The sequence below is a fragment of the Mauremys reevesii genome, linkage group 6 (genome assembly GCF_016161935.1).
Source record: "Mauremys reevesii isolate NIE-2019 linkage group 6, ASM1616193v1, whole genome shotgun sequence".
Classification (NCBI taxonomy): Eukaryota; Metazoa; Chordata; order Testudines; family Geoemydidae; genus Mauremys; species Mauremys reevesii.
Genome location: NC_052628.1, coordinates 96,801,359 through 96,808,923, shown reverse-complemented (window position 1 = coordinate 96,808,923; position 7,565 = coordinate 96,801,359).

The window sequence follows — 7,565 nt, the reverse complement described above, 5'->3', positions numbered from 1 at the left end:
TTTCAGTTCCTCCTGACTTGCATAGAGAATATTGACATTTTCTTATGGCCTCCTAATTATCATTAATTAATTAGGATTAATGTTTGCAAAGTGTATTGAAGATTGAAAACACTATTTAAGTGCTAAGTATTACTGTAATTGATTTACAGAGCACCTTTTGTAAACATCAGTGCTTTGCAGCATGACACTAAAACAAATTAATAAACAGCACATACTATTTCTTATTAAAAGGTGGAAGATATGGTTAAATGAAAATAATAACTAGAATGAAAGAAACTTTCAAGTCAGGATTCAGAGGAACCCAGGGAATTAGCTGTTCAGCTCTCATATGAGAGAGAACAATAAAATCAGAACCAGATGAGAAAAGCCTGGTGTTTTAAACAGCAAATGGCAATGATCGGCTAAGATATAAATCAGAAATTTGAGCACAAGCTGAGGATTAGGACATACGCACTTTCCAAAGTCTGCAAGTAAACATGAGTTGAGTCATGAAAAACTTTAATCACTTGACTCTTAGTGCACATTCAAGGTCCAGATCATGACTAGGGCTGGCCAGAAAACAAGAATTCCATTTCATGAAAATTTTTGAGGTTTTGGAATTTGTATTAATTCCCCATCAGAATAAAACTGGCACCTTTCAAAAAATGTTATGAAAAAAATGAGAGCAAGCCTGCAGGAAGGCTGCTAGCCTAGTGATTAGTGCAGCCACATAGGATATGGGAGGTTCAGGTCCCTGTTCTGCCTGATTGGAGCTGGGATATGAAACTGGGTCTTTCACACCCCAGATGAGTGCCCTGTTTGGTACTCTGGGACAGATCTGTTTACTAGACCTGAGAAATCATCCCAAAATTATTTTTGTCAAAACTGTTATGTTTCCATGAAAATTTTCAGTTTAAAAAAAAAACTGGTGTTTTCTGGTGAAAAAAACATTTCACCAAAAATTCCTGATCAGCTCTAATTAGGACCCCCAGATCTGCAACTCTGACAGTACCCTATAATCCTCACACTTCTCTGACCCTGGTCAGTCTGGTTTTAGACTTTGGTAGTGTTATGCCAGTAGGCAATATAAGACTTAACATTGTGAGGTACACAGTATCTGGAAGTGGTGCTGATTCTCTGTCCTTTCCAGGATATATTCAACAAAGGGCTTACAACATTGGTGGAACCATATATGCTTCTGTGTGCTCCCTACTTCTGCCTGCTTCACAACAGACAAGATATGTAGAGAGCATTTTTCATTGGTTTATAATCTCCTGTTGATGGTGAATCAATTATCCAAGCAAATTTTAACAACTCTTTCAGCTGCCTATGATATCAATGACCATGAGATATTGCTGACTTGACTGTGATCTCTAGAAGAGATGGACAGAATCATTCATGACTGATTCAATTAATTAGTTGCTCAGAGTACTTAAAGAGTATCTATTTAGTGATTGCTCATCTGCCCCAAGAACAAATTTATGTGGGGTGTCATGGAGGCTTTACTCTACCATCCTTGTTCAACAAGTATATGAACCCAGAGGGGAAGATAGTGAGGCTGTAAGTGCTGCAGTTTCTCCATTATGTGTGTGACACCCAGCAATATATGTCCACTTCCTTGAACTCGGTCAGTATGGATGACCCAGCTTGCATAATGTCTGCTGAGATAGGAGCTTGGATAAGAGAGAACTGGCTGAGCCTCAACTTATATAAAACAACAGTCAATATAGCTGGTTGGGGTAAATAACCAACGGGGGCAGAGGTGTTACTGGTGGTGATATCAGCTCACTTGAAGGAGTCTACCCACTTTGATTTAGGCTCATTTGGTGATCCTCTTGGATCTGCCATCTCTTCTGGAAGCTCACAAAATTACGGTGGCCAAGAATGCTGGTTATTATTAACACTCTGCCAGAAGATGTCGGCTTCTGTCAGATGTGGTCCTTGCCACAGTGATGCAGGTGCCTTTGTGGATTCAGGGTAGGACTGTGGTAACATGCCCTACTTAGGGCTACACCCCAGAACCACTTGGAATCTGCAGCTGGTGCAGAAGACCGTAATCTGTTTCTAAGGAGTATTTCTTACAGGGAAAATATCCTATTACACTAGTGCTTAGCGAACTGCACTGGCTTCCAGTTTGTTTCTGATTGTTGGTTTCAGCCTATAAAGTGTTAAATTGTTTGGGACTCTGGTTGCCTGAGAGATATCACATATGGAGAGAGTTGACCACAGCAACTGAACTCAACTAAAGCACATAAGCTCATATGGGTCTGGTTTAATTCCAAGGGGCTGGAGGCAGAGTTCTTGACAAGGAACACCCGACTGTGGAATTTGCTGCAAAATTCTGTTCAATAAGGCCTGAATCTGTTGACCTTCATGTTGCAAGGCCTACATGTTCTCTTAGACACTTTCTGTAGAGCAGAATGGGACGGTGAGAGAGTTTTGTGAAAGATCCAGTGGGATTTGGGAGACTCTGTATGTCTTTTTGGCGTATGCTAGACATTGTTCTTCTAGTTTTGTATTTCTACCTGTGCCTAGAGTGTAACATGGGCACATTTAAAATAATAGAAATAAATATTTTTGTATTCTGAGCTAAAATGAAATAACATGCATATTCCAACACATCTGAATAAAGTGGAAGGTGGTCTCAACATATTCTAATAGTTGTGAGCAGGAGGTTTTTAAAAGCTCCAGATTACACAAAAGGAAACAGCAGAGTAAAAGTACTGCTGCTAACTGTTAGGATGCAGATCTGGTCTTGAATATTTAAGCAATAATTGATGCTGAATTCAAAGCAATGAATGGCTCCCATGTTGAGGCCACACATTGCTATGTTTATTTAGAAGCAGGGTTGATGTTAGGCATTATATTACACACGGGAAGAAGATGAAGGAATCTGAAAGAGGTTTCTTCTAAATGGTATTGTCAACACAGAAGGAGACACTAGTTTTCTGATGTGAACTTTCTAGCTTTTAAGATTGTTTTGAGGGGGACATGGGTGGAGATGCAGATCCTGATTAGCTGATTTGCTTATTACCTTGCAGTTTTTAAGTGAAAAGTCATGTTGGGATTGATTAGATTAAAAAAAAAAAGTGAGGGAGAAGGCTTGATATGTGAGCTACCAGCATGATAAGACACCATTCATGTTTAGTCTTTTTCTCCCCTGCTTCTGTTATTAACTGTCCCCCACCCTTTACTCATTTTGAAAGATGGGAGCAGTTTAGAGCTAGCCAAGCAAAGGTTTAAACCACTTGCAGAGAGTAATCATTTGAGTTGTGGTGCTTTAGACCATCCTTTTCTTAGTGTGCAGTTTCCAGGAATCTCCTGACCAAACAAACTGTCCAGGTCTCACTTTCAGAGTGGCCTGATTCACCACTGTATTATTCCAGTTTTATACTAATGTAACTATTGGTTGCAGTGGAGTTAAACCAGCATAGAATTGGAGTAATACACTAGTGGATTTGGCTCAAGATCTTTCAGGTAGTAGTTTGGAACCTGTCTTTGAGATTCTAAGGCTGAAATGTTGAAAGAGAAGAGAGTCCTGGGGCAGTGCCATGATTAGCTTATAAGGATCATTCTCTGTCCACAGAGAAAGCCTAATTCTACCCTCTCTTAAGCTAGTAGAAAATTGATGTAACTCCTTTGAACTCTGTGGAGTTGTACCAATGTAATACTAGTGTAATAGGACGGTTAAGCAAATAGTGTAATATCTGTTCCATGTCTGCTTTTTACAGCATTTATTTATAAACCTCCCTTCTTACCAAAATGAGACTAAAAGAAACTGATCTTCTGATGAGACCATCCCAATTGGATAACTTATAAATGAACATTTCAGAGGTTGATCTAGCAGCCAGCTTCAGATGTATATTTCAGACACAGGTGTGATGATCCTACCTACTGGACCTGATTCTCCACTCCAATTAATGTAAACCTAAAGTAATTTAACTGAAATCAATGGAGTCATGCTTGTATAAACAAAATAAGCCCATAATTTCTCTTTACGTTGGCCTGATAATTGTTCTCTTTTTTCTCTGTTTGGAGCCTTTGTCCACCAGTTAAATATTGAGGCTGTTGAATGGCTTTGGCTATGCCTTGGTGGCTAGTTATAGTAACCTAGTCTTAAATATTAACCCTAATGTCTTTAATTCTGAGGTTTAAGGCCAATTTTTTCCCCTTGGGTCCTCAGTGCAGTGCTGGGTAAAAGGAAAAGACATAGCTCCATAACAGCTCATTCTGCCTATGCAGGGCAGACACAGACAGATTGCTTCAGGGTGGTCTCTGGGATGGGAGGGGAGAAGAGGAAGGATTCTGCACTGTAGAACTCCTTAGACTTGCTGCATGCTTCCCCTGTACTCTATCCCCAATATGTTCTACCAGACTCTAGTTTGTGTGTAGGGAGAAGGTGGAGGGTCACGGCTGGGAGACTGGTCAACCTCTGTCTATGCAGTAATGCTCAAGCGGGTGTACTAGCCAATCCAGTGTTCGTGTGTGTTTCTGAACTGATGTGGGGGAAGGAGCAAGAGAGAGGTTCCTTGTGCTCCTTCCCATTCCTGCCCAGTGAACCCTCAAGGAGCAGCCATAATTTAGTTAGTAGTTTGCACTGATGGATGCCTTGATAGGAATCTTTGCAAAATGGGCCAGATCCCCAGCTGGTGTAAAACAGCTTAATACCATTGATGTTAATGGAGACCTGCCAATTTACTGGGGATCTGGCCCAGTTATGGTTTTTATTCTTTTCCTTCTCTGGACAATTTTATATATTTGTTGACGATGATCCATGTCCATCACACATTCTGAAATGTCTCAAATGCAATATTTAAGACAATAAATGAAAACTAAAAAGAAATTTGATTTGATAATTAGATTGTTTGTGTTATTGGAATACTTAAACAATTTGACGTGACAGACTACATTTTTGACGGTTATAAAAGACTAAGCCTAAGACCAAGAAATTCTAACTACCCAAGAAGTGCAATAATCACCCTGAAATGTACTGCAGGGGGTATATTATTGCTAAAGCTGAACTTTGGTCACAGCAGCAGATGGATCCTGGATTCCAGAGGAAGTCCTGTATAATTTTTGTTATATCCAGTCTTCCTTAATATCTGGGGAAACAAGGATCTGTTTCCATTCACTTCCATGTCCACTTCTAGGTCTTGCTCTTTGTGAATGAAGACCTGTATAGACTAGAGCCTGGTTATGTCCATGATGTGCATCTTCTTTCTTCATGACCCTCTTTCACAGCATCCCAAATCATCACTTGTGATAAATGAGGATGCTTAAGCTGTCTGTCAGCAGAGTGGACTGTGTGGTGATAGAGGGCAAGGCTTTCTCAATGGAAGACATAAGGCATCCATTATATAGTCACATAAGAGTAACCAAATGCCTTGAATTGTGAAAGAGTTTTATAACCAGTGTTGTGCCTTTGGATACAACAGCTGGCAAGGCATGACTGAGGTTATGGAATGAAAGACTACGTGTGGTCAGACACACTGAAATATGGAACCCCAGGAGGACCTTCCCTGATGGGCCAATACAGACTGGTCAATGTGGTGATGCCTGAACCACCTGAATACGCAATCTGGTAGATCAAATAGGACTACTCTAATGTCACGAATACATGCGAGTGTGATGAAGTGCAGACCATGGAGCACCTCTTCATTTGCTGACTCCTTGGAAAAGCATCTAGTCTGTGACAAAGACACAAGAAGAAATGGAAGACGTTCAGCTGTGAAACTCCACCTACTCCTGAATCTTCTCATTTTAGGGTACAATTCAAGTCTCCCCTCCTTGGTCTAGCCTTCCCCTAAGTGAATGGTGCTCCTGGCATCACCTGGGTATGTTAAGTAAGCAGCCTCTGCCATATAATAGGGAGGAAAATATCATCTCAACCCTATTTTGTGGTGAATTGTTATATTTCCAATTATGTAAAGTGTGGCTAGAGGCTATGGTGAAAGGCACCTTAACTATATATGCAATCATAATAATTTACAGACATTTAAAGAACCCCCTTTGTTGAAAGCTCTGGAAGAAGCAGTGGGATCCAGCAAATAGGGCACTGGATCAGTACTAGGAAAGCTGGGTTTTATTCCTGGCTTGCTACTGACCTGCTGCATGACCTAAGGCAAGGCATTTCTCCTCTCAGTGCTCCAATTTCCCATCTGTAAAATGGGAATGATATTTACCTTCCTTTGTACAGTGCTTTGTGATTTATGGTTTAAATGCTCCACATAGAAGCAAGTTTCTATCAGTATTATAAAGCCATTTCAGAATGAATGTTGCATGTGTCAGCAGAGATATTATTTTACAATGGGCTGGGGAGCAGATAATATCATTGTAAGCACTTAGTGCTTACCTTTTGTTTTGGAAATTAGTCTTTCTGGCTCAAACCATTATTTCTGTTCTCCTGAAGGCTTGTCACCCAACCATAAATTTTAAAAATGATTTTCTATACCAAAACTCTGAAACTAATCTTACAGCTAAAATGTCTTCTATCTAGTGGATTTGCTATGGGAAACTGATATCTTCATTAGCAAAATTAGGTTGCCTTATGGAAGTTGTCTATCTGGAAAGCGAATTTAGCAACCTGTATCATTAGCTGATTAAAGAAGATATTAAATGAAAACCATCACCAAATACATGGAGCGATACAATTAGTTAATTACTAGTTCAAAGTCATTGCTGTTTACTTTGTACCTTGAACACAAGTTCCCATTTAACAGAGGGCCATCCTGTTCTTTCTTTGTCAAGGTATACAATCAGAATGAGTTAAGGAATAAAGATTACCTTTGTTTCAAAAGCATTCTTTCTTTATTCCCAGAACACCACTTTGTGAGGCCCAGAGTCAGTCCTTGCCAGTAAATGGAGTTAGGTGGAGAGAAAACCAGTGTGAGATTTGAATCAGGCTTATTATCTCATTGTGTCAGGAACCATGGCCTGCAGCTGGGCCTGTCCAGTTGCCAGACAGCCAATAAGTGCAGCTGGGCCACAGCAGAACTACCTGATTAGCTAAGACAGTCAAGTGGCTTGTTCTTAAGCCCAGCAGTTCAATGTCTATGCTTGTGGATTGTCTGTCTTGCAGTTGCCTCATTCCAAGCTCACTTACTGCCCTGTACCCAGCCCTGCTCCAGCCTACATCTAGCATTGTTTCAGTACTGCCCTGAAAACAGCTTTGCTCCTGCTTTCCTTGACTCCACGTAGTCTGGTTCTGACCCTTGGCTCCGATTCCTGGCTTTCACTCTGTCTCTACTCTTGGCTCCTGCATTTGGAGTCCAACTCTGGGCTCTGGGCCTGACTCCTGCATAGGGTGACCAGATAGGAAGTGTGAAAAATTGGGCTGGGGGTGGGGAGTAATGGGAGCCTATATAGGAAAAAGCCCGAAATATCGGGATTGTTCCTATAAAATTGAGACATCTGGTCACCCTACTCCTGCATTGACCACTGGACCAGACTTCTTTACAGTCTGATCTCCTGACACATTGACTCAAAGGAATGGGAAAAAAAAACTATACTTAGTTTAAAAACCAAACCAAAATTGCTGTGCCACTGTCAACAACAAAAAGGAGGTAAGTGACAAAATTGGCAATATC